The sequence below is a fragment of the Hyperolius riggenbachi genome, chromosome 4 (genome assembly GCF_040937935.1).
Source record: "Hyperolius riggenbachi isolate aHypRig1 chromosome 4, aHypRig1.pri, whole genome shotgun sequence".
Lineage (NCBI taxonomy): Eukaryota > Metazoa > Chordata > Amphibia > Anura > Hyperoliidae > Hyperolius > Hyperolius riggenbachi.
The window spans coordinates 24,631,721-24,658,616 of record NC_090649.1 but is presented as its reverse complement, the minus strand read 5'-3'; the positions used below and the strand labels follow the sequence as shown (position 1 = coordinate 24,658,616).

At 46.6% G+C, this 26,896-nt stretch overlaps 34 non-coding genes across 34 annotated transcripts; all 34 read right to left on the bottom strand.

Moving 5' to 3' along the window:
• Positions 1–445: 445 nt before the first annotated feature.
• On the bottom strand, positions 446–544 carry TRNAY-GUA (transfer RNA tyrosine (anticodon GUA)). The gene is made up of 2 exons: positions 508–544; positions 446–481 (listed from the first exon to the last, which is right to left on the bottom strand). It is a non-coding gene; the product is annotated as a tRNA-Tyr (tRNA).
• A 106-nt stretch (positions 545–650) lies between these two features.
• Positions 651–723, bottom strand: TRNAA-AGC (transfer RNA alanine (anticodon AGC)). The gene has a single exon. It is a non-coding gene; the product is annotated as a tRNA-Ala (tRNA).
• Positions 724–1,462: 739 nt separating this feature from the next.
• TRNAY-GUA (transfer RNA tyrosine (anticodon GUA)) lies at positions 1,463–1,561 on the bottom strand. Its single transcript has 2 exons — positions 1,525–1,561; positions 1,463–1,498 (listed from the first exon to the last, which is right to left on the bottom strand). It is a non-coding gene; the product is annotated as a tRNA-Tyr (tRNA).
• A 918-nt stretch (positions 1,562–2,479) lies between these two features.
• TRNAY-GUA (transfer RNA tyrosine (anticodon GUA)) lies at positions 2,480–2,578 on the bottom strand. The gene is made up of 2 exons: positions 2,542–2,578; positions 2,480–2,515 (listed from the first exon to the last, which is right to left on the bottom strand). It is a non-coding gene; the product is annotated as a tRNA-Tyr (tRNA).
• Positions 2,579–2,684: 106 nt separating this feature from the next.
• TRNAA-AGC (transfer RNA alanine (anticodon AGC)) lies at positions 2,685–2,757 on the bottom strand. Its single transcript has one exon. It is a non-coding gene; the product is annotated as a tRNA-Ala (tRNA).
• A 739-nt stretch (positions 2,758–3,496) lies between these two features.
• Positions 3,497–3,595, bottom strand: TRNAY-GUA (transfer RNA tyrosine (anticodon GUA)). The gene is made up of 2 exons: positions 3,559–3,595; positions 3,497–3,532 (listed from the first exon to the last, which is right to left on the bottom strand). It is a non-coding gene; the product is annotated as a tRNA-Tyr (tRNA).
• Positions 3,596–4,512: 917 nt separating this feature from the next.
• Positions 4,513–4,611, bottom strand: TRNAY-GUA (transfer RNA tyrosine (anticodon GUA)). Its single transcript has 2 exons — positions 4,575–4,611; positions 4,513–4,548 (listed from the first exon to the last, which is right to left on the bottom strand). It is a non-coding gene; the product is annotated as a tRNA-Tyr (tRNA).
• A 106-nt stretch (positions 4,612–4,717) lies between these two features.
• Positions 4,718–4,790, bottom strand: TRNAA-AGC (transfer RNA alanine (anticodon AGC)). Its single transcript has one exon. It is a non-coding gene; the product is annotated as a tRNA-Ala (tRNA).
• Positions 4,791–5,529: 739 nt separating this feature from the next.
• Positions 5,530–5,628, bottom strand: TRNAY-GUA (transfer RNA tyrosine (anticodon GUA)). Its single transcript has 2 exons — positions 5,592–5,628; positions 5,530–5,565 (listed from the first exon to the last, which is right to left on the bottom strand). It is a non-coding gene; the product is annotated as a tRNA-Tyr (tRNA).
• A 106-nt stretch (positions 5,629–5,734) lies between these two features.
• Positions 5,735–5,807, bottom strand: TRNAA-AGC (transfer RNA alanine (anticodon AGC)). The gene has a single exon. It is a non-coding gene; the product is annotated as a tRNA-Ala (tRNA).
• A 944-nt stretch (positions 5,808–6,751) lies between these two features.
• Positions 6,752–6,824, bottom strand: TRNAA-AGC (transfer RNA alanine (anticodon AGC)). Its single transcript has one exon. It is a non-coding gene; the product is annotated as a tRNA-Ala (tRNA).
• A 944-nt stretch (positions 6,825–7,768) lies between these two features.
• TRNAA-AGC (transfer RNA alanine (anticodon AGC)) lies at positions 7,769–7,841 on the bottom strand. The gene has a single exon. It is a non-coding gene; the product is annotated as a tRNA-Ala (tRNA).
• Positions 7,842–8,580: 739 nt separating this feature from the next.
• TRNAY-GUA (transfer RNA tyrosine (anticodon GUA)) lies at positions 8,581–8,679 on the bottom strand. Its single transcript has 2 exons — positions 8,643–8,679; positions 8,581–8,616 (listed from the first exon to the last, which is right to left on the bottom strand). It is a non-coding gene; the product is annotated as a tRNA-Tyr (tRNA).
• A 106-nt stretch (positions 8,680–8,785) lies between these two features.
• TRNAA-AGC (transfer RNA alanine (anticodon AGC)) lies at positions 8,786–8,858 on the bottom strand. The gene has a single exon. It is a non-coding gene; the product is annotated as a tRNA-Ala (tRNA).
• Positions 8,859–9,597: 739 nt separating this feature from the next.
• On the bottom strand, positions 9,598–9,696 carry TRNAY-GUA (transfer RNA tyrosine (anticodon GUA)). Its single transcript has 2 exons — positions 9,660–9,696; positions 9,598–9,633 (listed from the first exon to the last, which is right to left on the bottom strand). It is a non-coding gene; the product is annotated as a tRNA-Tyr (tRNA).
• Positions 9,697–10,819: 1,123 nt separating this feature from the next.
• TRNAA-AGC (transfer RNA alanine (anticodon AGC)) lies at positions 10,820–10,892 on the bottom strand. The gene has a single exon. It is a non-coding gene; the product is annotated as a tRNA-Ala (tRNA).
• Positions 10,893–11,836: 944 nt separating this feature from the next.
• On the bottom strand, positions 11,837–11,909 carry TRNAA-AGC (transfer RNA alanine (anticodon AGC)). The gene has a single exon. It is a non-coding gene; the product is annotated as a tRNA-Ala (tRNA).
• Positions 11,910–12,648: 739 nt separating this feature from the next.
• TRNAY-GUA (transfer RNA tyrosine (anticodon GUA)) lies at positions 12,649–12,747 on the bottom strand. Its single transcript has 2 exons — positions 12,711–12,747; positions 12,649–12,684 (listed from the first exon to the last, which is right to left on the bottom strand). It is a non-coding gene; the product is annotated as a tRNA-Tyr (tRNA).
• A 1,123-nt stretch (positions 12,748–13,870) lies between these two features.
• On the bottom strand, positions 13,871–13,943 carry TRNAA-AGC (transfer RNA alanine (anticodon AGC)). Its single transcript has one exon. It is a non-coding gene; the product is annotated as a tRNA-Ala (tRNA).
• A 1,400-nt stretch (positions 13,944–15,343) lies between these two features.
• On the bottom strand, positions 15,344–15,442 carry TRNAY-GUA (transfer RNA tyrosine (anticodon GUA)). Its single transcript has 2 exons — positions 15,406–15,442; positions 15,344–15,379 (listed from the first exon to the last, which is right to left on the bottom strand). It is a non-coding gene; the product is annotated as a tRNA-Tyr (tRNA).
• A 918-nt stretch (positions 15,443–16,360) lies between these two features.
• Positions 16,361–16,459, bottom strand: TRNAY-GUA (transfer RNA tyrosine (anticodon GUA)). Its single transcript has 2 exons — positions 16,423–16,459; positions 16,361–16,396 (listed from the first exon to the last, which is right to left on the bottom strand). It is a non-coding gene; the product is annotated as a tRNA-Tyr (tRNA).
• A 1,123-nt stretch (positions 16,460–17,582) lies between these two features.
• TRNAA-AGC (transfer RNA alanine (anticodon AGC)) lies at positions 17,583–17,655 on the bottom strand. The gene has a single exon. It is a non-coding gene; the product is annotated as a tRNA-Ala (tRNA).
• A 738-nt stretch (positions 17,656–18,393) lies between these two features.
• Positions 18,394–18,492, bottom strand: TRNAY-GUA (transfer RNA tyrosine (anticodon GUA)). The gene is made up of 2 exons: positions 18,456–18,492; positions 18,394–18,429 (listed from the first exon to the last, which is right to left on the bottom strand). It is a non-coding gene; the product is annotated as a tRNA-Tyr (tRNA).
• Positions 18,493–19,410: 918 nt separating this feature from the next.
• TRNAY-GUA (transfer RNA tyrosine (anticodon GUA)) lies at positions 19,411–19,509 on the bottom strand. The gene is made up of 2 exons: positions 19,473–19,509; positions 19,411–19,446 (listed from the first exon to the last, which is right to left on the bottom strand). It is a non-coding gene; the product is annotated as a tRNA-Tyr (tRNA).
• A 918-nt stretch (positions 19,510–20,427) lies between these two features.
• TRNAY-GUA (transfer RNA tyrosine (anticodon GUA)) lies at positions 20,428–20,526 on the bottom strand. The gene is made up of 2 exons: positions 20,490–20,526; positions 20,428–20,463 (listed from the first exon to the last, which is right to left on the bottom strand). It is a non-coding gene; the product is annotated as a tRNA-Tyr (tRNA).
• Positions 20,527–20,632: 106 nt separating this feature from the next.
• On the bottom strand, positions 20,633–20,705 carry TRNAA-AGC (transfer RNA alanine (anticodon AGC)). The gene has a single exon. It is a non-coding gene; the product is annotated as a tRNA-Ala (tRNA).
• A 739-nt stretch (positions 20,706–21,444) lies between these two features.
• TRNAY-GUA (transfer RNA tyrosine (anticodon GUA)) lies at positions 21,445–21,543 on the bottom strand. The gene is made up of 2 exons: positions 21,507–21,543; positions 21,445–21,480 (listed from the first exon to the last, which is right to left on the bottom strand). It is a non-coding gene; the product is annotated as a tRNA-Tyr (tRNA).
• Positions 21,544–21,649: 106 nt separating this feature from the next.
• TRNAA-AGC (transfer RNA alanine (anticodon AGC)) lies at positions 21,650–21,722 on the bottom strand. The gene has a single exon. It is a non-coding gene; the product is annotated as a tRNA-Ala (tRNA).
• A 739-nt stretch (positions 21,723–22,461) lies between these two features.
• Positions 22,462–22,560, bottom strand: TRNAY-GUA (transfer RNA tyrosine (anticodon GUA)). Its single transcript has 2 exons — positions 22,524–22,560; positions 22,462–22,497 (listed from the first exon to the last, which is right to left on the bottom strand). It is a non-coding gene; the product is annotated as a tRNA-Tyr (tRNA).
• Positions 22,561–23,478: 918 nt separating this feature from the next.
• On the bottom strand, positions 23,479–23,577 carry TRNAY-GUA (transfer RNA tyrosine (anticodon GUA)). Its single transcript has 2 exons — positions 23,541–23,577; positions 23,479–23,514 (listed from the first exon to the last, which is right to left on the bottom strand). It is a non-coding gene; the product is annotated as a tRNA-Tyr (tRNA).
• Positions 23,578–23,683: 106 nt separating this feature from the next.
• Positions 23,684–23,756, bottom strand: TRNAA-AGC (transfer RNA alanine (anticodon AGC)). The gene has a single exon. It is a non-coding gene; the product is annotated as a tRNA-Ala (tRNA).
• Positions 23,757–24,495: 739 nt separating this feature from the next.
• TRNAY-GUA (transfer RNA tyrosine (anticodon GUA)) lies at positions 24,496–24,594 on the bottom strand. The gene is made up of 2 exons: positions 24,558–24,594; positions 24,496–24,531 (listed from the first exon to the last, which is right to left on the bottom strand). It is a non-coding gene; the product is annotated as a tRNA-Tyr (tRNA).
• A 106-nt stretch (positions 24,595–24,700) lies between these two features.
• Positions 24,701–24,773, bottom strand: TRNAA-AGC (transfer RNA alanine (anticodon AGC)). The gene has a single exon. It is a non-coding gene; the product is annotated as a tRNA-Ala (tRNA).
• A 739-nt stretch (positions 24,774–25,512) lies between these two features.
• TRNAY-GUA (transfer RNA tyrosine (anticodon GUA)) lies at positions 25,513–25,611 on the bottom strand. The gene is made up of 2 exons: positions 25,575–25,611; positions 25,513–25,548 (listed from the first exon to the last, which is right to left on the bottom strand). It is a non-coding gene; the product is annotated as a tRNA-Tyr (tRNA).
• Positions 25,612–26,896: the final 1,285 nt, after the last annotated feature.

The following is a 26,896-nucleotide window of genomic DNA, read 5'->3' as shown; positions in this document are numbered from 1 at the left end:
TGCCAATAAGGGTCGCTACTGACTTTAGTTCTTCTCCAATGACCTAGTAGATGGAATGGAAAGTGGGAGATAGCACTCTTGCCCTTGTTGCTTTTTTTTTGTGCTCTGGACTGAGGTGCAGTGAGGCTAAAAAGGGGGAACTTGATGGCCACTGAGCTATGAAAGGATACCCCACAAGAGTCTTTTTTGGCCTTTGATCCTCAACCCTACCCAGCTGAACTCTGTAACTCTTTCTAGCAAGCTGCCCGACTCCCCTTTTTTAATTGAGTCAGGGTAACAGTAATAGGTAATTACCCTGGCAGGTAGAAGCCCAAAAATGGTTTGCCAGAGATGTGGGCCGTTTTCCACTAAAGCGGTGGAGTAAGGAAGACGCTGTTGTATCATGGGATGCAAACGGGAAAGGGTCAACAAGAAAGACGGTGTGTTATCAACGTGACGTAAAAGTTCCTTCGAGCCGGAATCGAACCAGCGACCTAAGGATTACAGTTTTCTCAACATTTTGTCAATCTACAGTCCTCCGCTCTACCAGCTGAGCTATCGAAGGATACCCCAGCTAAGGTTTTGCCAGCCTTTGATCCTCATTCCTAGCGAGCGGAAGGTGCAGAAAATGAGTGTTTGTCTCTGGGGTTCAAGATGGAAAAGCATGTGTGTGGAGGATGCGGGCATCGATCCCGCTACCTCTCGCATGCTAAGCGAGCGCTCTACCATTTGAGCTAATCCCCCATCTATACACATCTGCGCAAGAGACGCGGGCGGATGAGCGGAACTGCGATGTCAGAGTAAACGATGGAACGCCACACAGTTTCATTGGAATGGAGGACTGTGTATTTTACAACATTTCTTTTGTCTTCACAGAGTGTTGAGCAAGGGGTCAACAAAAAGTAGGAATTTTAGAAAGGTGTGATACAACCGGTAAAAAGTAATCAGACTCCCAAAAGTGGAAGCAGACAAAACGGGTCGCTAGAGGTATTAAGTCAAATACAAAGCACTTTGTCTTCAAACAAAGTAGTGGGCTGCTGCCAATAAGGGTCGCTACTGACTTTAGTTCTTCTCCAATGCCCTAGTAGATGAAATGGAAAGTGGGAGATAGCACTCTTGCCCTTGTTGCTTTTTTTTTGTGCTCTGGACTGAGGTGCAGTGAGGCTAAAAAGGGGGAACTTGATGGCCACTGAGCTATGAAAGGATACCCCACAAGAGTCTTTTTTGGCCTTTGATCCTCAACCCTACCCAGCTGAACTCTGTAACTCTTTCTAGCAAGCTGCCCGACTCCCCTTTTTTAATTGAGTCAGGGTAACAGTAATAGGTAATTACCCTGGCAGGTAGAAGCCCAAAAATGGTTTGCCAGAGATGTGGGCCGTTTTCCACTAAAGCGGTGGAGTAAGGAAGACGCTGTTGTATCATGGGATGCAAACGGGAAAGGGTCAACAAGAAAGACGGTGTGTTATCAACGTGACGTAAAAGTTCCTTCGAGCTGGAATCGAACCAGCGACCTAAGGATTACAGTTTTCTCAACATTTTGTCAATCTACAGTCCTCCGCTCTACCAGCTGAGCTATCGAAGGATACCCCAGCTAAGGTTTTACCAGCCTTTGATCCTCATTCCTAGCGAGCGGAAGGTGCAGAAAATGAGTGTTTGTCTCTGGGGTTCAAGATGGAAAAGCATGTGTGTGGAGGATGCGGGCATCGATCCCCCTACCTCTCGCATGCTAAGCGAGCACTCTACCATTTGAGCTAATCCCCCATCTATACACATCTGCACAAGAGACGCGGGCGGATGAGCGGAACTGCGATGTCAGAGTTAACGATGGAACGCCACACAGTTTCATTGGAATGGAGGACTGTGTATTTTACAACATTTCTTTTGTCTTCACAGAGTGTTGAGCAAGGGGTCAACAAAAAGTAGGAATTTTAGAAAGGTGTGATACAACCGGTAAAAAGTAATCAGACTCCCAAAAGTGGAAGCAGACAAAACGGGTCGCTAGAGGTATTAAGTCAAATACAAAGCACTTTGTCTTCAAACAAAGTAGTGGGCTGCTGCCAATAAGGGTCGCTACTGACTTTAGTTCTTCTCCAATGACCTAGTAGATGGAATGGAAAGTGGGAGAAAGCACTCTTGCCCTTGTTGCTTTTTTTTTGTGCTCTGGACTGAGGTGCAGTGAGGCTAAAAAGGGGGAACTTGATGGCCACTGAGCTATGAAAGGATACCCCACAAGAGTCTTTTTTGGCCTTTGATCCTCAACCCTACCCAGCTGAACTCTGTAACTCTTTCTAGCAAGCTGCCCGACTCCCCTTTTTTAATTGAGTCAGGGTAACAGTAATAGGTAATTACCCTGGCAGGTAGAAGCCCAAAAATGGTTTGCCAGAGATGTGAGCCGTTTTCCACTAAAGCGGTGGAGTAAGGAAGACGCTGTTGTATCATGGGATGCAAACGGGAAAGGGTCAACAAGAAAGACGGTGTGTTATCAACGTGACGTAAAAGTTCCTTCGAGCCGGAATCGAACCAGCAACCTAAGGATTACAGTTTTCTCAACATTTTGTCAATCTACAGTCCTCCGCTCTACCAGCTGAGCTATCGAAGGATACCCCAGCTAAGGTTTTGCCAGCCTTTGATCCTCATTCCTAGCGAGCGGAAGGTGCAGAAAATGAGTGTATGTCTCTGGGGTTCAAGATGGAAAAGCATGTGTGTGGAGGATGCGGGCATCGATCCCGCTACCTCTCGCATGCTAAGCGAGCGCTCTACCATTTGAGCTAATCCCCCATCTATACACATCTGCGCAAGAGACGCGGGCGGATGAGCGGAACTGCGATGTCAGAGTTAACGATGGAACGCCACACAGTTTCATTGGAATGGAGGACTGTGTATTTTACAACATTTCTTTTGTCTTCACAGAGTGTTGAGCAAGGGGTCAACAAAAAGTAGGAATTTTAGAAAGGTGTGATACAACCGGTAAAAAGTAATCAGACTCCCAAAAGTGGAAGCAGACAAAACGGGTCGCTAGAGGTATTAAGTCAAATACAAAGCACTTTGTCTTCAAACAAAGTAGTGGGCTGCTGCCAATAAGGGTCGCTACTGACTTTAGTTCTTCTCCAATGCCCTAGTAGATGAAATGGAAAGTGGGAGATAGCACTCTTGCCCTTGTTGCTTTTTTTGTGTGCTCTGGACTGAGGTGCAGTGAGGCTAAAAAGGGGGAACTTGATGGCCACTGAGCTATGAAAGGATACCCCACAAGAGTCTTTTTTGGCCTTTGATCCTCAACCCTACCCAGCTGAACTCTGTAACTCTTTCTAGCAAGCTGCCCGACTCCCCTTTTTTAATTGAGTCAGGGTAACAGTAATAGGTAATTACCCTGGCAGGTAGAAGCCCAAAAATGGTTTGCCAGAGATGTGGGCCGTTTTCCACTAAAGCGGTGGAGTAAGGAAGACGCTGTTGTATCATGGGATGCAAACGGGAAAGGGTCAACAAGAAAGACGGTGTGTTATCAACGTGACGTAAAAGTTCCTTCGAGCCGGAATTGAACCAGCGACCTAAGGATTACAGTTTTCTCAACATTTTGTCAATCTACAGTCCTCCACTCTACCAGCTGAGCTATCGAAGGATACCCCAGCTAAGGTTTTGCCAGCCTTTGATCCTCATTCCTAGCGAGCGGAAGGTGCAGAAAATGAGTGTTTGTCTCTGGGGTTCAAGATGGAAAAGCATGTGTGTGGAGGATGCGGGCATCGATCCCGCTACCTCTCGCATGCTAAGCGAGCGCTCTACCATTTGAGCTAATCCCCATCTATACACATCTGCGCAAGAGACGCGGGCGGATGAGCGGAACTGCGATGTCAGAGTTAACGATGGAACGCCACACAGTTTCATTGGAATGGAGGACTGTGTATTTTACAACATTTCTTTTGTCTTCACAGAGTGTTGAGCAAGGGGTCAACAAAAAGTAGGAATTTTAGAAAGGTGTGATACAACCGGTAAAAAGTAATCAGACTCCCAAAAGTGGAAGCAGACAAAACGGGTCGCTAGAGGTATTAAGTCAAATACAAAGCACTTTGTCTTCAAACAAAGTAGTGGGCTGCTGCCAATAAGGGTCGCTACTGACTTTAGTTCTTCTCCAATGACCTAGTAGATGGAATGGAAAGTGGGAGAAAGCACTCTTGCCCTTGTTGCTTTTTTTTTGTGCTCTGGACTGAGGTGCAGTGAGGCTAAAAAGGGGGAACTTGATGGCCACTGAGCTATGAAAGGATACCCCACAAGAGTCTTTTTGGGCCTTTGATCCTCAACCCTACCCAGCTGAACTCTGTAACTCTTTCTAGCAAGCTGCCCGACTCCCCTTTTTTAATTGAGTCAGGGTAACAGTAATAGGTAATTACCCTGGCAGGTAGAAGCCCAAAAATGGTTTGCCAGAGATGTGGGCCGTTTTCCACTAAAGCGGTGGAGTAAGGAAGACGCTGTTGTATCATGGGATGCAAACGGGAAAGGGTCAACAAGAAAGACGGTGTGTTATCAACGTGACGTAAAAGTTCCTTCGAGCCGGAATCGAACCAGCGACCTAAGGATTACAGTTTTCTCAACATTTTGTCAATCTACAGTCCTCCGCTCTACCAGCTGAGCTATCGAAGGATACCCCAGCTAAGGTTTTGCCAGCCTTTGATCCTCATTCCTAGCGAGCGGAAGGTGCAGAAAATGAGTGTTTGTCTCTGGGGTTGAAGATGGAAAAGCATGTGTGTGGAGGATGCGGGCATCGATCCCGCTACCTCTCGCATGCTAAGCGAGCGCTCTACCATTTGAGCTAATCCCCCATCTATACACATCTGCGCAAGAGACGCGGGCGGATGAGCGGAACTGCGATGTCAGAGTTAACGATGGAACGCCACACAGTTTCATTGGAATGGAGGACTGTGTATTTTACAACATTTCTTTTGTCTTCACAGAGTGTTGAGCAAGGGGTCAACAAAAAGTAGGAATTTTAGAAAGGTGTGATACAACCGGTAAAAAGTAATCAGACTCCCAAAAGTGGAAGCAGACAAAACGGGTCGCTAGAGGTATTAAGTCAAATACAAAGCACTTTGTCTTCAAACAAAGTAGTGGGCTGCTGCCAATAAGGGTCGCTACTGACTTTAGTTCTTCTCCAATGACCTAGTAGATGGAATGGAAAGTGGGAGAAAGCACTCTTGCCCTTGTTGCTTTTTTTTTGTGCTCTGGACTGAGGTGCAGTGAGGCTAAAAAGGGGGAACTTGATGGCCACTGAGCTATGAAAGGATACCCCACAAGAGTCTTTTTTGGCCTTTGATCCTCAACCCTACCCAGCTGAACTCTGTAACTCTTTCTAGCAAGCTGCCCGACTCCCCTTTTTTAATTGAGTCAGGGTAACAGTAATAGGTAATTACCCTGGCAGGTAGAAGCCCAAAAATGGTTTGCCAGAGATGTGGGCCGTTTTCCACTAAAGCGGTGGAGTAAGGAAGACGCTGTTGTATCATGGGATGCAAACGGGAAAGGGTCAACAAGAAAGACGGTGTGTTATCAACGTGACGTAAAAGTTCCTTCGAGCCGGAATCAAACCAGCGACCTAAGGATTACAGTTTTCTCAACATTTTGTCAATCTACAGTCCTCCGCTCTACCAGCTGAGCTATCGAAGGATACCCCAGCTAAGGTTTTGCCAGCCTTTGATCCTCATTCCTAGCGAGCGGAAGGTGCAGAAAATGAGTATTTGTCTCTGGGGTTCAAGATGGAAAAGCATGTGTGTGGAGGATGCGGGCATCGATCCCGCTACCTCTCGCATGCTAAGCGAGCGCTCTACCATTTGAGCTAATCCCCCATCTATACACATCTGCGCAAGAGACGCGGGCGGATGAGCGGAACTGCGATGTCAGAGTTAACGATGGAACGCCACACAGTTTCATTGGAATGGAGGACTGTGTATTTTACAACATTTCTTTTGTCTTCACAGAGTGTTGAGCAAGGGGTCAACAAAAAGTAGGAATTTTAGAAAGGTGTGATACAACCGGTAAAAAGTAATCAGACTCCCAAAAGTGGAAGCAGACAAAACGGGTCGCTAGAGGTATTAAGTCAAATACAAAGCACTTTGTCTTCAAACAAAGTAGTGGGCTGCTGCCAATAAGGGTCGCTACTGACTTTAGTTCTTCTCCAATGACCTAGTAGATGGAATGGAAAGTGGGAGAAAGCACTCTTGCCCTTGTTGCTTTTTTTTTGTGCTCTGGACTGAGGTGCAGTGAGGCTAAAAAGGGGGAACTTGATGGCCACTGAGCTATGAAAGGATACCCCACAAGAGTCTTTTTTGGCCTTTGATCCTCAACCCTACCCAGCTGAACTCTGTAACTCTTTCTAGCAAGCTGCCCGACTCCCCTTTTTTAATTGAGTCAGGGTAACAGTAATAGGTAATTACCCTGGCAGGTAGAAGCCCAAAAATGGTTTGCCAGAGATGTGGGCCGTTTTCCACTAAAGCGGTGGAGTAAGGAAGACGCTGTTGTATCATGGGATGCAAACGGGAAAGGGTCAACAAGAAAGACGGTGTGTTATCAACGTGACGTAAAAGTTCCTTTGAGCCGGAATCGAACCAGCGACCTAAGGATTACAGTTTTCTCAACATTTTGTCAATCTACAGTCCTCCGCTCTACCAGCTGAGCTATCGAAGGATACCCCAGCTAAGGTTTTGCCAGCCTTTGATCCTCATTCCTAGCGAGCGGAAGGTGCAGAAAATGAGTGTTTGTCTCTGGGGTTCAAGATGGAAAAGCATGTGTGTGGAGGATGCGGGCATCGATCCCGCTACCTCTCGCATGCTAAGCGAGCGCTCTACCATTTGAGCTAATCCCCCATCTATACACATCTGCGCAAGAGACGCGGGCGGATGAGCGGAACTGCGATGTCAGAGTTAACGATGGAACGCCACACAGTTTCATTGGAATGGAGGACTGTGTATTTTACAACATTTCTTTTGTCTTCACAGAGTGTTGAGCAAGGGGTCAACAAAAAGTAGGAATTTTAGAAAGGTGTGATACAACCGGTAAAAAGTAATCAGACTCCCAAAAGTGGAAGCAGACAAAATGGGTCGCTAGAGGTATTAAGTCAAATAGAAAGCACTTTTTCTTCAAACAAAGTAGTGGGCTGCTGCCAATAAGGGTCGCTACTGACTTTAGTTCTTCTCCAATGACCTAGTAGATGGAATGGAAAGTGGGAGATAGCACTCTTTCCCTTGTTGCTTTTTTTTTGTGCTCTGGACTGAGGTGCAGTGAGGCTAAAAAGGGGGAACTTGATGGCCACTGAGCTATGAAAGGATACCCCACAAGAGTCTTTTTTGGCCTTTGATCCTCAACCCTACCCAGCTGAACTCTGTAACTCTTTCTAGCAAGCTGCCCGACTCCCCTTTTTTAATTGAGTCAGGGTAACAGTAATAGGTAATTACCCTGGCAGGTAGAAGCCCAAAAATGGTTTGCCAGAGATGTGGGCCGTTTTCCACTAAAGCGGTGGAGTAAGGAAGACGCTGTTGTATCATGGGATGCAAACGGGAAAGGGTCAACAAGAAAGACGGTGTGTTATCAACGTGACGTAAAAGCTCCTTCGAGCCGGAATCGAACCACCGACGTAAGGATTACAGTTTTCTCAACATTTTGTCAATCTACAGCCCTCCGCTCTACCAGCTGAGCTATCGAAGGATACCCCAGCTAAGGTTTTGCCAGCCTTTGATCCTCATTCCTAGCGAGCGGAAGGTGCAGAAAATGAGTGTTTGTCTCTGGGGTTCAAGATGGAAAAGAATGTGTGTGGAGGATGCGGGCATCGATCCCACTACCTCTCGCATGCTAAGCGAGCGCTCTACCATTTGAGCTAATCCCCCATCTATACACATCTGCGCAAGAGACGCGGGCGGATGAGCGGAACTGCGATGTCAGAGTTAACGATGGAACGCCACACAGTTTCATTGGAATTGAGGACTGTGTATTTTACAACATTTCTTTTGTCTTCACAGAGTGTTGAGCAAGGGGTCAACAAAAAGTAGGAATTTTAGAAAGGTGTGATACAACCGGTAAAAAGTAATCAGACTCCCAAAAGTGGAAGCAGACAAAACGGGTCGCTAGAGGTATTAAGTCAAATACAAAGCACTTTGTCTTCAAACAAAGTAGTGGGCTGCTGCCAATAAGGGTCGCTACTGACTTTAGTTCTTCTCCAATGACCTAGTAGATGGAATGGAAAGTGGGAGAAAGCACTCTTGCCCTTGTTGCTTTTTTTTTGTGCTCTGGACTGAGGTGCAGTGAGGCTAAAAAGGGGGAACTTGATGGCCACTGAGCTATGAAAGGATACCCCACAAGAGTCTTTTTTGGCCTTTGATCCTCAACCCTACCCAGCTGAACTCTGTAACTCTTTCTAGCAAGCTGCCCGACTCCCCTTTTTTAATTGAGTCAGGGTAACAGTAATAGGTAATTACCCTGGCAGGTAGAAGCCCAAAAATGGTTTGCCAGAGATGTGGGCCGTTTTCCACTAAAGCGGTGGAGTAAGGAAGACGCTGTTGTATCATGGGATGCAAACGGGAAAGGGTCAACAAGAAAGACGGTGTGTTATCAACGTGACGTAAAAGTTCCTTCAAGCCGGAATCGAACCAGCGACCTAAGGATTACAGTTTTCTCAACAATTTGTCAATCTACAGTCCTCCGCTCTACCAGCTGAGCTATCGAAGGATACCCCAGCTAAGGTTTTGCCAGCCTTTGATCCTCATTCCTAGCGAGCGGAAGGTGCAGAAAATGAGTGTTTGTCTCTGGGGTTCAAGATGGAAAAGCATGTGTGTGGAGGATGCGGGCATCGATCCCGCTACCTCTCGCATGCTAAGCGAGCGCTCTACCATTTGAGCTAATCCCCCATCTATACACATCTGTGCAAGAGACGCGGGCGGATGAGCGGAACTGCGATGTCAGAGTTAACGATGGAACGCCACACAGTTTCATTGGAATGGAGGACTGTGTATTTTACAACATTTCTTTTGTCTTCACAGAGTGTTGAGCAAGGGGTCAACAAAAAGTAGGAATTTTAGAAAGGTGTGATACAACCGGTAAAAAGTAATCAGACTCCCAAAAGTGGAAGCAGACAAAACGGGTCGCTAGAGGTATTAAGTCAAATACAAAGCACTTTGTCTTCAAACAAAGTAGTGGGCTGCTGCCAATAAGGGTCGCTACTGACTTTAGTTCTTCTCCAATGACCTAGTAGATGGAATGGAAAGTGGGAGAAAGCACTCTTGCCCTTGTTGCTTTTTTTTTGTGCTCTGGACTGAGGTGCAGTGAGGCTAAAAAGGGGGAACTTGATGGCCACTGAGCTATGAAAGGATACCCCACAAGAGTCTTTTTTGGCCTTTGATCCTCAACCCTACCCAGCTGAACTCTGTAACTCTTTCTAGCAAGCTGCCCGACTCCCCTTTTTTAATTGAGTCAGGGTAACAGTAATAGGTAATTACCCTGGCAGGTAGAAGCCCAAAAATGGTTTGCCAGAGATGTGGGCCGTTTTCCACTAAAGCGGTGGAGTAAGGAAGACGCTGTTGTATCATGGGATGCAAACGGGAAAGGGTCAACAAGAAAGACGGTGTGTTATCAATGTGACGTAAAAGTTCCTTCAAGCCGGAATCGAACCAGCGACCTAAGGATTACAGTTTTCTCAACAATTTGTCAATCTACAGTCCTCCGCTCTACCAGCTGAGCTATCGAAGGATACCCCAGCTAAGGTTTTGCCAGCCTTTGATCCTCATTCCTAGCGAGCGGAAGGTGCAGAAAATGAGTGTTTGTCTCTGGGGTTCAAGATGGAAAAGCATGTGTGTGGAGGATGCAGGCATCGATCCCGCTACCTCTCGCATGCTAAGCGAGCGCTCTACCATTTGAGCTAATCCCCCATCTATACACATCTGTGCAAGAGACGCGGGCGGATGAGCGGAACTGCGATGTCAGAGTTAACGATGGAACGCCACACAGTTTCATTGGAATGGAGGACTGTGTATTTTACAACATTTCTTTTGTCTTCACAGAGTGTTGAGCAAGGGGTCAACAAAAAGTAGGAATTTTAGAAAGGTGTGATACAACCGGTAAAAAGTAATCAGACTCCCAAAAGTGGAAGCAGACAAAATGGGTCGCTAGAGGTATTAAGTCAAATACAAAGCACTTTTTCTTCAAACAAAGTAGTGGGCTGCTGCCAATAAGGGTCGCTACTGACTTTAGTTCTTCTCCAATGACCTAGTAGATGGAATGGAAAGTGGGAGATAGCACTCTTGCCCTTGTTGCTTTTTTTTTGTGCTCTGGACTGAGGTGCAGTGAGGCTAAAAAGGGGGAACTTGATGGCCACTGAGCTATGAAAGGATACCCCACAAGAGTCTTTTTTGGCCTTTGATCCTCAACCCTACCCAGCTGAACTCTGTAACTCTTTCTAGCAAGCTGCCCGACTCCCCTTTTTTAATTGAGTCAGGGTAACAGTAATAGGTAATTACCCTGGCAGGTAGAAGCCCAAAAATGGTTTGCCAGAGATGTGGGCCGTTTTCCACTAAAGCGGTGGAGTAAGGAAGACGCTGTTGTATCATGGGATGCAAACGGGAAAGGGTCAACAAGAAAGACGGTGTGTTATCAACGTGACGTAAAAGTTCCTTCGAGCCGGAATCGAACCAGCGACGTAAGGATTACAGTTTTCTCAACATTTTGTCAATCTACAGCCCTCCGCTCTACCAGCTGAGCTATCGAAGGATACCCCAGCTAAGGTTTTGCCAGCCTTTGATCCTCATTCCTAGCGAGCGGAAGGTGCAGAAAATGAGTGTTTGTCTCTGGGGTTCAAGATGGAAAAGAATGTGTGTGGAGGATGCGGGCATCGATCCCGCTACCTCTCGCATGCTAAGCGAGCGCTCTACCATTTGAGCTAATCCCCCATCTATACACATCTGCGCAAGAGACGCGGGCGGATGAGCGGAACTGCGATGTCAGAGTTAACGATGGAACGCCACACAGTTTCATTGGAATGGAGGACTGTGTATTTTACAACATTTCTTTTGTCTTCACAGAGTGTTGAGCAAGGGGTCAACAAAAAGTAGGAATTTTAGAAAGGTGTGATACAACCGGTAAAAAGTAATCAGACTCCCAAAAGTGGAAGCAGACAAAACGGGTCGCTAGAGGTATTAAGTCAAATACAAAGCACTTTGTCTTCAAACAAAGTAGTGGGCTGCTGCCAATAAGGGTCGCTACTGACTTTAGTTCTTCTCCAATGACCTAGTAGATGGAATGGAAAGTGGGAGAAAGCACTCTTGCCCTTGTTGCTTTTTTTTTGTGCTCTGGACTGAGGTGCAGTGAGGCTAAAAAGGGGGAACTTGATGGCCACTGAGCTATGAAAGGATACCCCACAAGAGTCTTTTTTGGCCTTTGATCCTCAACCCTACCCAGCTGAACTCTGTAACTCTTTCTAGCAAGCTGCCCGACTCCCCTTTTTTAATTGAGTCAGGGTAACAGTAATAGGTAATTACCCTGGCAGGTAGAAGCCCAAAAATGGTTTGCCAGAGATGTGGGCCGTTTTCCACTAAAGCGGTGGAGTAAGGAAGACGCTGTTGTATCATGGGATGCAAACGGGAAGGGGTCAACAAGAAAGACGGTGTGTTATCAACGTGACGTAAAAGTTCCTTCGAGCCGGAATCGAACCAGCGACGTAAGGATTACAGTTTTCTCAACATTTTGTCAATCTACAGCCCTCCGCTCTACCAGCTGAGCTATCGAAGGATACCCCAGCTAAGGTTTTGCCAGCCTTTGATCCTCATTCCTAGCGAGCGGAAGGTGCAGAAAATGAGTGTTTGTCTCTGGGGTTCAAGATGGAAAAGAATGTGTGTGGAGGATGCGGGCATCGATCCCGCTACCTCTCGCATGCTAAGCAAGCGCTCTACCATTTGAGCTAATCCCCCATCTATACACATCTGTGCAAGAGACGCGGGCGGATGAGCGGAACTGCGATGTCAGAGTTAACGATGGAACGCCACACAGTTTCATTGGAATGGAGGACTGTGTATTTTACAACATTTCTTTTGTCTTCACAGAGTGTTGAGCAAGGGGTCAACAAAAAGTAGGAATTTTAGAAAGGTGTGATACAACCGGTAAAAAGTAATCAGACTCCCAAAAGTGGAAGCAGACAAAACGGGTCGCTAGAGGTATTAAGTCAAATACAAAGCACTTTGTCTTCAAACAAAGTAGTGGGCTGCTGCCAATAAGGGTCGCTACTGACTTTAGTTCTTCTCCAATGCCCTAGTAGATGAAATGGAAAGTGGGAGATAGCACTCTTGCCCTTGTTGCTTTTTTTTTGTGCTCTGGACTGAGGTGCAGTGAGGCTAAAAAGGGGGAACTTGATGGCCACTGAGCTATGAAAGGATACCCCACAAGAGTCTTTTTTGGCCTTTGATCCTCAACCCTACCCAGCTGAACTCTGTAACTCTTTCTAGCAAGCTGCCCGACTCCCCTTTTTTAATTGAGTCAGGGTAACAGTAATAGGTAATTACCCTGGCAGGTAGAAGCCCAAAAATGGTTTGCCAGAGATGTGGGCCGTTTTCCACTAAAGCGGTGGAGTAAGGAAGACGCTGTTGTATCATGGGATGCAAACGGGAAAGGGTCAACAAGAAAGACGGTGTGTTATCAACGTGACGTAAAAGTTCCTTCGAGCCGGAATCGAACCAGCGACCTAAGGATTACAGTTTTCTCAACATTTTGTCAATCTACAGTCCTCCGCTCTACCAGCTGAGCTATCGAAGGATACCCCAGCTAAGGTTTTGCCAGCCTTTGATCCTCATTCCTAGCGAGCGGAAGGTGCAGAAAATGAGTGTTTGTCTCTGGGGTTCAAGATGGAAAAGCATGTGTGTGGAGGATGCGGGCATCAATCCCGCTACCTCTCGCATGCTAAGCGAGCGCTCTACCATTTGAGCTAATCCCCCATCTATACACATCTGCGCAAGAGACGCGGGCGGATGAGCGGAACTGCGATGTCAGAGTTAACGATGGAACGCCACACAGTTTCATTGGAATGGAGGACTGTGTATTTTACAACATTTCTTTTGTCTTCACAGAGTGTTGAGCAAGGGGTCAACAAAAAGTAGGAATTTTAGAAAGGTGTGATACAACCGGTAAAAAGTAATCAGACTCCCAAAAGTGGAAGCAGACAAAACGGGTCGCTAGAGGTATTAAGTCAAATACAAAGCACTTTGTCTTCAAACAAAGTAGTGGGCTGCTGCCAATAAGGGTCGCTACTGACTTTAGTTCTTCTCCAATGCCCTAGTAGATGAAATGGAAAGTGGGAGATAGCACTCTTGCCCTTGTTGCTTTTTTTTTGTGCTCTGGACTGAGGTGCAGTGAGGCTAAAAAGGGGGAACTTGATGGCCACTGAGCTATGAAAGGATACCCCACAAGAGTCTTTTTTGGCCTTTGATCCTCAACCCTACCCAGCTGAACTCTGTAACTCTTTCTAGCAAGCTGCCCGACTCCCCTTTTTTAATTGAGTCAGGGTAACAGTAATAGGTAATTACCCTGGCAGGTAGAAGCCCAAAAATGGTTTGCCAGAGATGTGGGCCGTTTTCCACTAAAGCGGTGGAGTAAGGAAGACGCTGTTGTATCATGGGATGCAAACGGGAAAGGGTCAACAAGAAAGACGGTGTGTTATCAACGTGACGTAAAAGTTCCTTCGAGCCGGAATCGAACCAGCAACGTAAGGATTACAGTTTTCTCAACATTTTGTCAATCTACAGCCCTCCGCTCTACCAGCTGAGCTATCGAAGGATACCCCAGCTAAGGTTTTGCCAGCCTTTGATCCTCATTCCTAGCGAGCGGAAGGTGCAGAAAATGAGTGTTTGTCTCTGGGGTTCAAGATGGAAAAGAATGTGTGTGGAGGATGCGGGCATCGATCCCGCTACCTCTCGCATGCTAAGCGAGCGCTCTACCATTTGAGCTAATCCCCCATCTATACATATCTGCGCAAGAGACGCGGGCGGATGAGCGGAACTGCGATGTCAGAGTTAACGATGGAACGCCACACAGTTTCATTGGAATGGAGGACTGTGTATTTTACAACATTTCTTTTGTCTTCACAGAGTGTTGAGCAAGGGGTCAACAAAAAGTAGGAATTTTAGAAAGGTGTGATACAACCGGTAAAAAGTAATCAGACTCCCAAAAGTGGAAGCAGACAAAACGGGTCGCTAGAGGTATTAAGTCAAATACAAAGCACTTTGTCTTCAAACAAAGTAGTGGGCTGCTGCCAATAAGGGTCGCTACTGACTTTAGTTCTTCTCCAATGACCTAGTAGATGGAATGGAAAGTGGGAGAAAGCACTCTTGCCCTTGTTGCTTTTTTTTGTGCTCTGGACTGAGGTGCAGTGAGGCTAAAAAGGGGGAACTTGATGGCCACTGAGCTATGAAAGGATACCCCACAAGAGTCTTTTTTGGCCTTTGATCCTCAACCCTACCCAGCTGAACTCTGTAACTCTTTCTAGCAAGCTGCCCGACTCCCCTTTTTTAATTGAGTCAGGGTAACAGTAATAGGTAATTACCCTGGCAGGTAGAAGCCCAAAAATGGTTTGCCAGAGATGTGGGCCGTTTTCCACTAAAGCGGTGGAGTAAGGAAGACGCTGTTGTATCATGGGATGCAAACGGGAAAGGGTCAACAAGAAAGACGGTGTGTTATCAACGTGACGTAAAAGTTCCTTCAAGCCGGAATCGAACCAGCGACCTAAGGATTACAGTTTTCTCAACACAGAGTGTTGAGCAAGGGGTCAACAAAAAGTAGGAATTTTAGAAAGGTGTGATACAACCGGTAAAAAGTAATCAGACTCCCAAAAGTGGAAGCAGACAAAACGGGTCGCTAGAGGTATTAAGTCAAATACAAAGCACTTTGTCTTCAAACAAAGTAGTGGGCTGCTGCCAATAAGGGTCGCTACTGACTTTAGTTCTTCTCCAATGCCCTAGTAGATGAAATGGAAAGTGGGAGATAGCACTCTTGCCCTTGTTGCTTTTTTTTTGTGCTCTGGACTGAGGTGCAGTGAGGCTAAAAAGGGGGAACTTGATGGCCACTGAGCTATGAAAGGATACCCCACAAGAGTCTTTTTTGGCCTTTGATCCTCAACCCTACCCAGCTGAACTCTGTAACTCTTTCTAGCAAGCTGCCCGACTCCCCTTTTTTAATTGAGTCAGGGTAACAGTAATAGGTAATTACCCTGGCAGGTAGAAGCCCAAAAATGGTTTGCCAGAGATGTGGGCCGTTTTCCACTAAAGCGGTGGAGTAAGGAAGACGCTGTTGTATCATGGGATGCAAACGGGAAAGGGTCAACAAGAAAGACGGTGTGTTATCAACGTGACGTAAAAGTTCCTTCGAGCCGGAATCGAACCAGCGACCTAAGGATTACAGTTTTCTCAACATTTTGTCAATCTACAGTCCTCCGCTCTACCAGCTGAGCTATCGAAGGATTCCCCAGCTAAGGTTTTGCCAGCCTTTGATCCTCATTCCTAGCGAGCGGAAGGTGCAGAAAATGAGTGTTTGTCTCTGGGGTTCAAGATGGAAAAGCATGTGTGTGGAGGATGCGGGCATCGATCCCGCTACCTCTCGCATGCTAAGCGAGCGCTCTACCATTTGAACTAATCCCCCATCTATACACATCTGCGCAAGAGACGCGGGCGGATGAGCGGAACTGCGATGTCAGAGTTAACGATGGAACGCCACACAGTTTCATTGGAATGGAGGACTGTGTATTTTACAACATTTCTTTTGTCTTCACAGAGTGTTGAGCAAGGGGTCAACAAAAAGTAGGAATTTTAGAAAGGTGTGATACAACCGGTAAAAAGTAATCAGACTCCCAAAAGTGGAAGCAGACAAAACGGGTCGCTAGAGGTATTAAGTCAAATACAAAGCACTTTGTCTTCAAACAAAGTAGTGGGCTGCTGCCAATAAGGGTCGCTACTGACTTTAGTTCTTCTCCAATGACCTAGTAGATGGAATGGAAAGTGGGAGAAAGCACTCTTGCCCTTGTTGCTTTTTTTTTGTGCTCTGGACTGAGGTGCAGTGAGGCTAAAAAGGGGGAACTTGATGGCCACTGAGCTATGAAAGGATACCCCACAAGAGTCTTTTTTGGCCTTTGATCCTCAACCCTACCCAGCTGAACTCTGTAACTCTTTCTAGCAAGCTGCCCGACTCCCCTTTTTTAATTGAGTCAGGGTAACAGTAATAGGTAATTACCCTGGCAGGTAGAAGCCCAAAAATGGTTTGCCAGAGATGTGGGCCGTTTTCCACTAAAGCGGTGGAGTAAGGAAGACGCTGTTGTATCATGGGATGCAAACGGGAAAGGGTCAACAAGAAAGACGGTGTGTTATCAACGTAACGTAAAAGTTCCTTCGAGCCGGAATCGAACCAGCGACCTAAGGATTACAGTTTTCTCAACATTTTGTCAATCTACAGTCCTCCGCTCTACCAGCTGAGCTATCGAAGGATACCCCAGCTAAGGTTTTGCCAGCCTTTGATCCTCATTCCTAGCGAGCGGAAGGTGCAGAAAATGAGTGTTTGTCTCTGGGGTTCAAGATGAAAAAGCATGTGTGTGGAGGATGCGGGCATCGATCCCGCTACCTCTCGCATGCTAAGCGAGCGCTCTACCATTTGAACTAATCCCCCATCTATACACATCTGCGCAAGAGACGCGGGCGGATGAGCGGAACTGCGATGTCAGAGTTAACGATGGAACGCCACACAGTTTCATTGGAATGGAGGACTGTGTATTTTACAACATTTCTTTTGTCTTCACAGAGTGTTGAGCAAGGGGTCAACAAAAAGTAGGAATTTTAGAAAGGTGTGATACAACCGGTAAAAAGTAATCAGACTCCCAAAAGTGGAAGCAGACAAAACGGGTCGCTAGAGGTATTAAGTCAAATACAAAGCACTTTGTCTTCAAACAAAGTAGTGGGCTGCTGCCAATAAGGGTCGCTACTGACTTTAGTTCTTCTCCAATGACCTAGTAGATGGAATGGAAAGTGGGAGAAAGCACTCTTGCCCTTGTTGCTTTTTTTTTGTGCTCTGGACTGAGGTGCAGTGAGGCTAAAAAGGGGGAACTTGATGGCCACTGAGCTATGAAAGGATACCCCACAAGAGTCTTTTTTGGCCTTTGATCCTCAACCCTACCCAGCTGAACTCTGTAACTCTTTCTAGCAAGCTGCCCGACTCCCCTTTTTTAATTGAGTCAGGGTAACAGTAATAGGTAATTACCCTGGCAGGTAGAAGCCCAAAAATGGTTTGCCAGAGATGTGGGCCGTTTTCCACTAAAGCGGTGGAGTAAGTAAGACGCTGTTGTATCATGGGATGCAAACGGGAAAGGGTCAACAAGAAAGACGGTGTGTTATCAACGTGACATAAAAGTTCCTACGAGCCGGAATCGAACCAGCGACCTAAGGATTACAGTTTTCTCAACATTTTGTCAATCTACAGTCCTCCGCTCTACCAGCTGAGCTATCGAAGGATACCCCAGCTAAGGTTTTGCCAGCCTTTGATCCTCATTCCTAGCGAGCGGAAGGTGCAGAAAATGAGTGTTTGTCTCTGGGGTTCAAGATGGAAAAGCATGTGTGTGGAGGATGCGGGCATCGATCCCGCTACCTCTCGCATGCTAAGCGAGCGCTCTACCATTTGAGCTAATCCCCCATCTATACACATCTGCGCAAGAGACGCGGGCGGATGAGCAGAACTGCGATGTCAGAGTTAACGATGGAACGCCACACAGTTTCATTGGAATGGAGGACTGTGTATTTTACAACATTTCTTTTGTCTTCACAGAGTGTTGAGCAAGGGGTCAACAAAAAGTAGGAATTTTAGAAAGGTGTGATACAACCGGTAAAAAGTAATCAGACTCCCAAAAGTGGAAGCAGACAAAACGGGTCGCTAGAGGTATTAAGTCAAATACAAAGCACTTTGTCTTCAAACAAAGTAGTGGGCTGCTGCCAATAAGGGTCGCTACTGACTTTAGTTCTTCTCCAATGACCTAGTAGATGGAATGGAAAGTGGGAGAAAGCACTCTTGCCCTTGTTGCTTTTTTTTGTGCTCTGGACTGAGGTGCAGTGAGGCTAAAAAGGGGGAACTTGATGGCCACTGAGCTATGAAAGGATACCCCACAAGAGTCTTTTTTGGCCTTTGATCCTCAACCCTACCCAGCTGAACTCTGTAACTCTTTCTAGCAAGCTGCCCGACTCCCCTTTTTTAATTGAGTCAGGGTAACAGTAATAGGTAACTACCCTGGCAGGTAGAAGCCCAAAAATGGTTTGCCAGAGATGTGGGCCGTTTTCCACTAAAGCGGTGGAGTAAGGAAGACGCTGTTGTATCATGGGATGCAAACGGGAAAGGGTCAACAAGAAAGACGGTGTGTTATCAACGTGACGTAAAAGTTCCTTCGAGCCGGAATCGAACCAGCGACCTAAGGATTACAGTTTTCTCAACATTTTGTCAATCTACAGTCCTCCGCTCTACCAGCTGAGCTATCGAAGGATACCCCAGCTAAGGTTTTGCCAGCCTTTGATCCTCATTCCTAGCGAGCGGAAGGTGCAGAAAATGAGTGTTTGTCTCTGGGGTTCAAGATGAAAAAGCATGTGTGTGGAGGATGCGGGCATCGATCCCGCTACCTCTCGCATGCTAAGTAAGCACTCTACCATTTGAGCTAATCCCCCATCTATACACATCTGCGCAAGAGACGCGGGCGGATGAGCGGAACTGCGATGTCAGAGTTAACGATGGAACGCCACACAGTTTCATTGGAATGGAGGACTGTGTATTTTACAACATTTCTTTTGTCTTCACAGAGTGTTGAGCAAGGGGTCAACAAAAAGTAGGAATTTTAGAAAGGTGTGATACAACCGGTAAAAAGTAATCAGACTCCCAAAAGTGGAAGCAGACAAAACGGGTCGCTAGAGGTATTAAGTCAAATACAAAGCACTTTGTCTTCAAACAAAGTAGTGGGCTGCTGCCAATAAGGGTCGCTACTGACTTTAGTTCTTCTCCAATGTCCTAGTAGATGAAATGGAAAGTGGGAGATAGCACTCTTGCCCTTGTTGCTTTTTTTTTGTGCTCTAGACTGAGGTGCAGTGAGGCTAAAAAGGGGGAACTTGATGGCCACTGAGCTATGAAAGGATACCCCACAAGAGTCTTTTTTGGCCTTTGATCCTCAACCCTACCCAGCTGAACTCTGTAACTCTTTCTAGCAAGCTGCCCGTCTCCCCTTTTTTACTTGAGTCAGGGTAACAGTAATAGGTAATTACCCTGGCAGGTAGAAGCCCAAAAATGGTTTGCCAGAGATGTGGGCCGTTTTCCACTAAAGCGGTGGAGTAAGGAAGACGCTGTTGTATCATGGGATGCAAACGGGAAAGGGTCAACAAGAAAGACGGTGTGTTATCAACGTGACGTAAAAGTTCCTTCGAGCCGGAATCGAACCAGCGACCTAAGGATTACAGTTTTCTCAACATTTTGTCAATCTACAGTCCTCCGCTCTACCAGCTGAGCTATCGAAGGATACCCCAGCTAAGGTTTTGCCAGCCTTTGATCCTCATTCCTAGCGAGCGGAAGGTGCAGAAAATGAGTGTTTGTCTCTGGGGTTCAAGATGGAAAAGCATGTGTGTGGAGGATGCGGGCATCGATACCGCTACCTCTCGCATGCTAAGCGAGCGCTCTACCATTTGAGCTAATCCCCCATCTATACACATCTGCGCAAGAGACGCGGGCGGATGAGCGGAACTGCGATGTCAGAGTTAACGATGGAACGCCACACAGTTTCATTGGAATGGAGGACTGTGTATTTTACAACATTTCTTTTGTCTTCACAGAGTGTTGAGCAAGGGGTCAACAAAAAGTAGGAATTTTAGAAAGGTGTGATACAACCGGTAAAAAGTAATCAGACTCCCAAAAGTGGAAGCAGACAAAACGGGTCGCTAGAGGTATTAAGTCAAATACAAAGCACTTTGTCTTCAAACAAAGTAGTGGGCTGCTGCCAATAAGGGTCGCTACTGACTTTAGTTCTTCTCCAATGACCTAGTAGATGGAATGGAAAGTGGGAGAAAGCACTCTTGCCCTTGTTGCTTTTTTTTTGTGCTCTGGACTGAGGTGCAGTGAGGCTAAAAAGGGGGAACTTGATGGCCACTGAGCTATGAAAGGATACCCCACAAGAGTCTTTTTTGGCCTTTGATCCTCAACCCTACCCAGCTGAACTCTGTAACTCTTTCTAGCAAGCTGCCCGACTCCCCTTTTTTAATTGAGTCAGGGTAACAGTAATAGGTAATTACCCTGGCAGGTAGAAGCCCAAAAATGGTTTGCCAGAGATGTGGGCCGTTTTCCACTAAAGCGGTGGAGTAAGGAAGACGCTGTTGTATCATGGGATGCAAACGGGAAAGGGTCAACAAGAAAGACGGTGTGTTATCAACGTGACGTAAAAGTTCCTTCGAGCCGGAATCGAACCAGCGACCTAAGGATTACAGTTTTCTCAACATTTTGTCAATCTACAGTCCTCCGCTCTACCAGCTGAGCTATCGAAGGATACCCCAGCTAAGGTTTTGCCAGCCTTTGATCCTCATTCCTAGCGAGCGGAAGGTGCAGAAAATGAGTGTTTGTCTCTGGGGTTCAAGATGGAAAAGCATGTGTGTGGAGGATGCGGGCATCGATCCCGCTACCTCTCGCATGCTAAGCGAGCGCTCTACCATTTGAGCTAATCCCCCATCTATACACATCTGCGCAAGAGACGCGGGCGGATGAGCGGAACTGCGATGTCAGAGTTAACGATGGAACGCCACACAGTTTCATTGGAATGGAGGACTGTGTATTTTACAACATTTCTTTTGTCTTCACAGAGTGTTGAGCAAGGGGTCAACAAAAAGTAGGAATTTTAGAAAGGTGTGATACAACCGGTAAAAAGTAATCAGACTCCCAAAAGTGGAAGCAGACAAAACGGGTCGCTAGAGGTATTAAGTCAAATACAAAGCACTTTGTCTTCAAACAAAGTAGTGGGCTGCTGCCAATAAGGGTCGCTACTGACTTTAGTTCTTCTCCAATGACCTAGTAGATGGAATGGAAAGTGGGAGAAAGCACTCTTGCCCTTGTTGCTTTTTTTTTGTGCTCTGGACTGAGGTGCAGTGAGGCTAAAAAGGGGGAACTTGATGGCCACTGAGCTATGAAAGGATACCCCACAAGAGTCTTTTTTGGCCTTTGATCCTCAACCCTACCCAGCTGAACTCTGTAACTCTTTCTAGCAAGCTGCCCGACTCCCCTTTTTTAATTGAGTCAGGGTAACAGTAATAGGTAATTACCCTGGCAGGTAGAAGCCCAAAAATGGTTTGCCAGAGATGTGGGCCGTTTTCCACTAAAGCGGTGGAGTAAGGAAGACGCTGTTGTATCATGGGATGCAAACGGGAAAGGGTCAACAAGAAAGACGGTGTGTTATCAACGTGACGTAAAAGTTCCTTCGAGCCGGAATCGAACCAGCGACCTAAGGATTACAGTTTTCTCAACATTTTGTCAATCTACAGTCCTCCGCTCTACCAGCTGAGCTATCGAAGGATACCCCAGCTAAGGTTTTGCCAGCCTTTGATCCTCATTCCTAGCGAGCGGAAGGTGCAGAAAATGAGTGTTTGTCTCTGGGGTTCAAGATGGAAAAGCATGTGTGTGGAGGATGCGGGCATCGATCCCGCTACCTCTCGCATGCTAAGCGAGCGCTCTACCATTTGAGCTAATCCCCCATCTATACACATCTGCGCAAGAGACGCGGGCGGATGAGCGGAACTGCGATGTCAGAGTTAACGATGGAACGCCACACAGTTTCATTGGAATGGAGGACTGTGTATTTTACAACATTTCTTTTGTCTTCACAGAGTGTTGAGCAAGGGGTCAACAAAAAGTAGGAATTTTAGAAAGGTGTGATACAACCGGTAAAAAGTAATCAGACTCCCAAAAGTGGAAGCAGACAAAACGGGTCGCTAGAGGTATTAAGTCAAATACAAAGCACTTTGTCTTCAAACAAAGTAGTGGGCTGCTGCCAATAAGGGTCGCTACTGACTTTAGTTCTTCTCCAATGACCTAGTAGATGGAATGGAAAGTGGGAGAAAGCACTCTTGCCCTTGTTGCTTTTTTTTTGTGCTCTGGACTGAGGTGCAGTGAGGCTAAAAAGGGGGAACTTGATGGCCACTGAGCTATGAAAGGATACCCCACAAGAGTCTTTTTTGGCCTTTGATCCTCAACCCTACCCAGCTGAACTCTGTAACTCTTTCTAGCAAGCTGCCCGACTCCCCTTTTTTAATTGAGTCAGGGTAACAGTAATAGGTAATTACCCTGGCAGGTAGAAGCCCAAAAATGGTTTGCCAGAGATGTGGGCCATTTTCCACTAAAGCGGTGGAGTAAGGAAGACGCTGTTGTATCATGGGATGCAAACGGGAAAGGGTCAACAAGAAAGACGGTGTGTTATCAACGTGACGTAAAAGTTCCTTCGAGCCGGAATCAAACCAGCGACCTAAGGATTACAGTTTTCTCAACATTTTGTCAATCTACAGTCCTCCGCTCTACCAGCTGAGCTATCGAAGGATACCCCAGCTAAGGTTTTGCCAGCCTTTGATCCTCATTCCTAGCGAGCGGAAGGTGCAGAAAATGAGTGTTTGTCTCTGGGGTTCAAGATGGAAAAGCATGTGTGTGGAGGATGCGGGCATCAATCCGGCTACCTCTCGCATGCTAAGCGAGCGCTCTACCATTTGAGCTAATCCCCCATCTATACACATCTGCGCAAGAGACGCGGGCGGATGAGCGGAACTGCGATGTCAGAGTTAACGATGGAACGCCACACAGTTTCATTGGAATGGAGGACTGTGTATTTTACAACATTTCTTTTGTCTTCACAGAGTGTTGAGCAAGGGGTCAACAAAAAGTAGGAATTTTAGAAAGGTGTGATACAACCGGTAAAAAGTAATCAGACTCCCAAAAGTGGAAGCAGACAAAACGGGTCGCTAGAGGTATTAAGTCAAATACAAAGCACTTTGTCTTCAAACAAAGTAGTGGGCTGCTGCCAATAAGGGTCGCTACTGACTTTAGTTCTTCTCCAATGACCTAGTAGATGGAATGGAAAGTGGGAGAAAGCACTCTTGCCCTTGTTGCTTTTTTTTTGTGCTCTGGACTGAGGTGCAGTGAGGCTAAAAAGGGGGAACTTGATGGCCACTGAGCTATGAAAGGATACCCCACAAGAGTCTTTTTGGGCCTTTGATCCTCAACCCTACCCAGCTGAACTCTGTAACTCTTTCTAGCAAGCTGCCCGACTCCCCTTTTTTAATTGAGTCAGGGTAACAGTAATAGGTAATTACCCTGGCAGGTAGAAGCCCAAAAATGGTTTGCCAGAGATGTGGGCCGTTTTCCACTAAAGCGGTGGAGTAAGGAAGACGCTGTTGTATCATGGGATGCAAACGGGAAAGGGTCAACAAGAAAGACGGTGTGTTATCAACGTGACGTAAAAGTTCCTTCGAGCCGGAATCGAACCAGCGACCTAAGGATTACAGTTTTCTCAACATTTTGTCAATCTACAGTCCTCCGCTCTACCAGCTGAGCTATCGAAGGATACCCCAGCTAAGGTTTTGCCAGCCTTTGATCCTCATTCCTAGCGGGCGGAAGGTGCAGAAAATGAGTGTTTGTCTCTGGGGTTCAAGATGGAAAAGCATGTGTGTGGAGGATGCGGGCATCGATCCCGCTACCTCTCGCATGCTAAGCGAGCGCTCTACCATTTGAGCTAATCCCCCATCTATACACATCTGCGCAAGAGACGCGGGCGGATGAGCGGAACTGCGATGTCAGAGTTAACGATGGAACGCCACACAGTTTCATTGGAATGGAGGACTGTGTATTTTACAACATTTCTTTTGTCTTCACAGAGTGTTGAGCAAGGGGTCAACAAAAAGTAGGAATTTTAGAAAGGTGTGATACAACCGGTAAAAAGTAATCAGACTCCCAAAAGTGGAAGCAGACAAAACGGGTCGCTAGAGGTATTAAGTCAAATACAAAGCACTTTGTCTTCAAACAAAGTAGTGGGCTGCTGCCAATAAGGGTCGCTACTGACTTTAGTTCTTCTCCAATGACCTAGTAGATGGAATGGAAAGTGGGAGAAAGCACTCTTGCCCTTGTTGCTTTTTTTTTGTGCTCTGGACTGAGGTGCAGTGAGGCTAAAAAGGGGGAACTTGATGGCCACTGAGCTATGAAAGGATACCCCACAAGAGTCTTTTTTGGCCTTTGATCCTCAACCCTACCCAGCTGAACTCTGTAACTCTTTCTAGCAAGCTGCCCGACTCCCCTTTTTTAATTGAGTCAGGGTAACAGTAATAGGTAATTACCCTGGCAGGTAGAAGCCCAAAAATGGTTTGCCAGAGATGTGGGCCGTTTTCCACTAAAGCGGTGGAGTAAGGAAGACGCTGTTGTATCATGGGATGCAAACGGGAAAGGGTCAACAAGAAAGACGGTGTGTTATCAACGTGACGTAAAAGTTCCTTCGAGCCGGAATCAAACCAGCGACCTAAGGATTACAGTTTTCTCAACATTTTGTCAATCTACAGTCCTCCGCTCTACCAGCTGAGCTATCGAAGGATACCCCAGCTAAGGTTTTGCCAGCCTTTGATCCTCATTCCTAGCGAGCGGAAGGTGCAGAAAATGAGTGTTTGTCTCTGGGGTTCAAGATGGAAAAGCATGTGTGTGGAGGATGCGGGCATCGATCCCGCTACCTCTCGCATGCTAAGCGAGCGCTCTACCATTTGAGCTAATCCCCCATCTATACACATCTGCGCAAGAGACGCGGGCGGATGAGCGGAACTGCGATGTCAGAGTTAACGATGGAACGCCACACAGTTTCATTGGAATGGAGGACTGTGTATTTTACAACATTTCTTTTGTCTTCACAGAGTGTTGAGCAAGGGGTCAACAAAAAGTAGGAATTTTAGAAAGGTGTGATACAACCGGTAAAAAGTAATCAGACTCCCAAAAGTGGAAGCAGACAAAACGGGTCGCTAGAGGTATTAAGTCAAATACAAAGCACTTTGTCTTCAAACAAAGTAGTGGGCTGCTGCCAATAAGGGTCGCTACTGACTTTAGTTCTTCTCCAATGACCTAGTAGATGGAATGGAAAGTGGGAGAAAGCACTCTTGCCCTTGTTGCTTTTTTTTTGTGCTCTGGACTGAGGTGCAGTGAGGCTAAAAAGGGGGAACTTGATGGCCACTGAGCTATGAAAGGATACCCCACAAGAGTCTTTTTTGGCCTTTGATCCTCAACCCTACCCAGCTGAACTCTGTAACTCTTTCTAGCAAGCTGCCCGACTCCCCTTTTTTAATTGAGTCAGGGTAACAGTAATAGGTAATTACCCTGGCAGGTAGAAGCCCAAAAATGGTTTGCCAGAGATGTGGGCCGTTTTCCACTAAAGCGGTGGAGTAAGGAAGACGCTGTTGTATCATGGGATGCAAACGGGAAAGGGTCAACAAGAAAGACGGTGTGTTATCAACGTGACGTAAAAGTTCCTTCGAGCCGGAATCGAACCAGCGACCTAAGGATTACAGTTTTCTCAACATTTTGTCAATCTACAGTCCTCCGCTCTACCAGCTGAGCTATCGGAGGATACCCCAGCTAAGGTTTTGCCAGCCTTTGATCCTCATTCCTAGCGAGCGGAAGGTGCAGAAAATGAGTGTTTGTCTCTGGGGTTCAAGATGGAAAAGCATGTGTGTGGAGGATGTGGGCATCGATCCCGCTACCTCTCGCATGCTAAGCGAGCGCTCTACCATTTGAGCTAATCCCCCATCTATACACATCTGCGCAAGAGACGCGGGCGGATGAGCGGAACTGCGATGTCAGAGTTAACGATGGAACGCCACACAGTTTCATTGGAATGGAGGACTGTGTATTTTACAACATTTCTTTTGTCTTCACAGAGTGTTGAGCAAGGGGTCAACAAAAAGTAGGAATTTTAGAAAGGTGTGATACAACCGGTAAAAAGTAATCAGACTCCCAAAAGTGGAAGCAGACAAAACGGGTCGCTAGAGGTATTAAGTCAAATACAAAGCACTTTGTCTTCAAACAAAGTAGTGGGCTGCTGCCAATAAGGGTCGCTACTGACTTTAGTTCTTCTCCAATGACCTAGTAGATGGAATGGAAAGTGGGAGAAAGCACTCTTGCCCTTGTTGCTTTTTTTTGTGCTCTGGACTGAGGTGCAGTGAGGCTAAAAAGGGGGAACTTGATGGCCACTGAGCTATGAAAGGATACCCCACAAGAGTCTTTTTTGGCCTTTGATCCTCAACCCTACCCAGCTGAACTCTGTAACTCTTTCTAGCAAGCTGCCCGACTCCCCTTTTTTAATTGAGTCAGGGTAACAGTAATAGGTAATTACCCTGGCAGGTAGAAGCCCAAAAATGGTTTGCCAGAGATGTGGGCCGTTTTCCACTAAAGCGGTGGAGTAAGGAAGACGCTGTTGTATCATGGGATGCAAACGGGAAAGGGTCAACAAGAAAGACGGTGTGTTATCAACGTGACGTAAAAGTTCCTTCGAGCCGGAATCAAACCAGCAACCTAAGGATTACAGTTTTCTCAACATTTTGTCAATCTACAGTCCTCCGCTCTACCAGCTGAGCTATCGAAGGATACACCAGCTAAGGTTTTGCCAGCCTTTGATCCTCATTCCTAGCGAGCGGAAGGTGCAGAAAATGAGTGTTTGTCTCTGGGGTTCAAGATGGAAAAGCATGTGTGTGGAGGATGCGGGCATCGATCCCGCTACCTCTCGCATGCTAAGCGAGCACTCTACCATTTGAGCTTATCCCCCATCTATACACATCTGCGCAAGAGACGCGGGCGGATGAGCGGAACTGCGATGTCAGAGTTAACGATGGAACGCCACACAGTTTCATTGGAA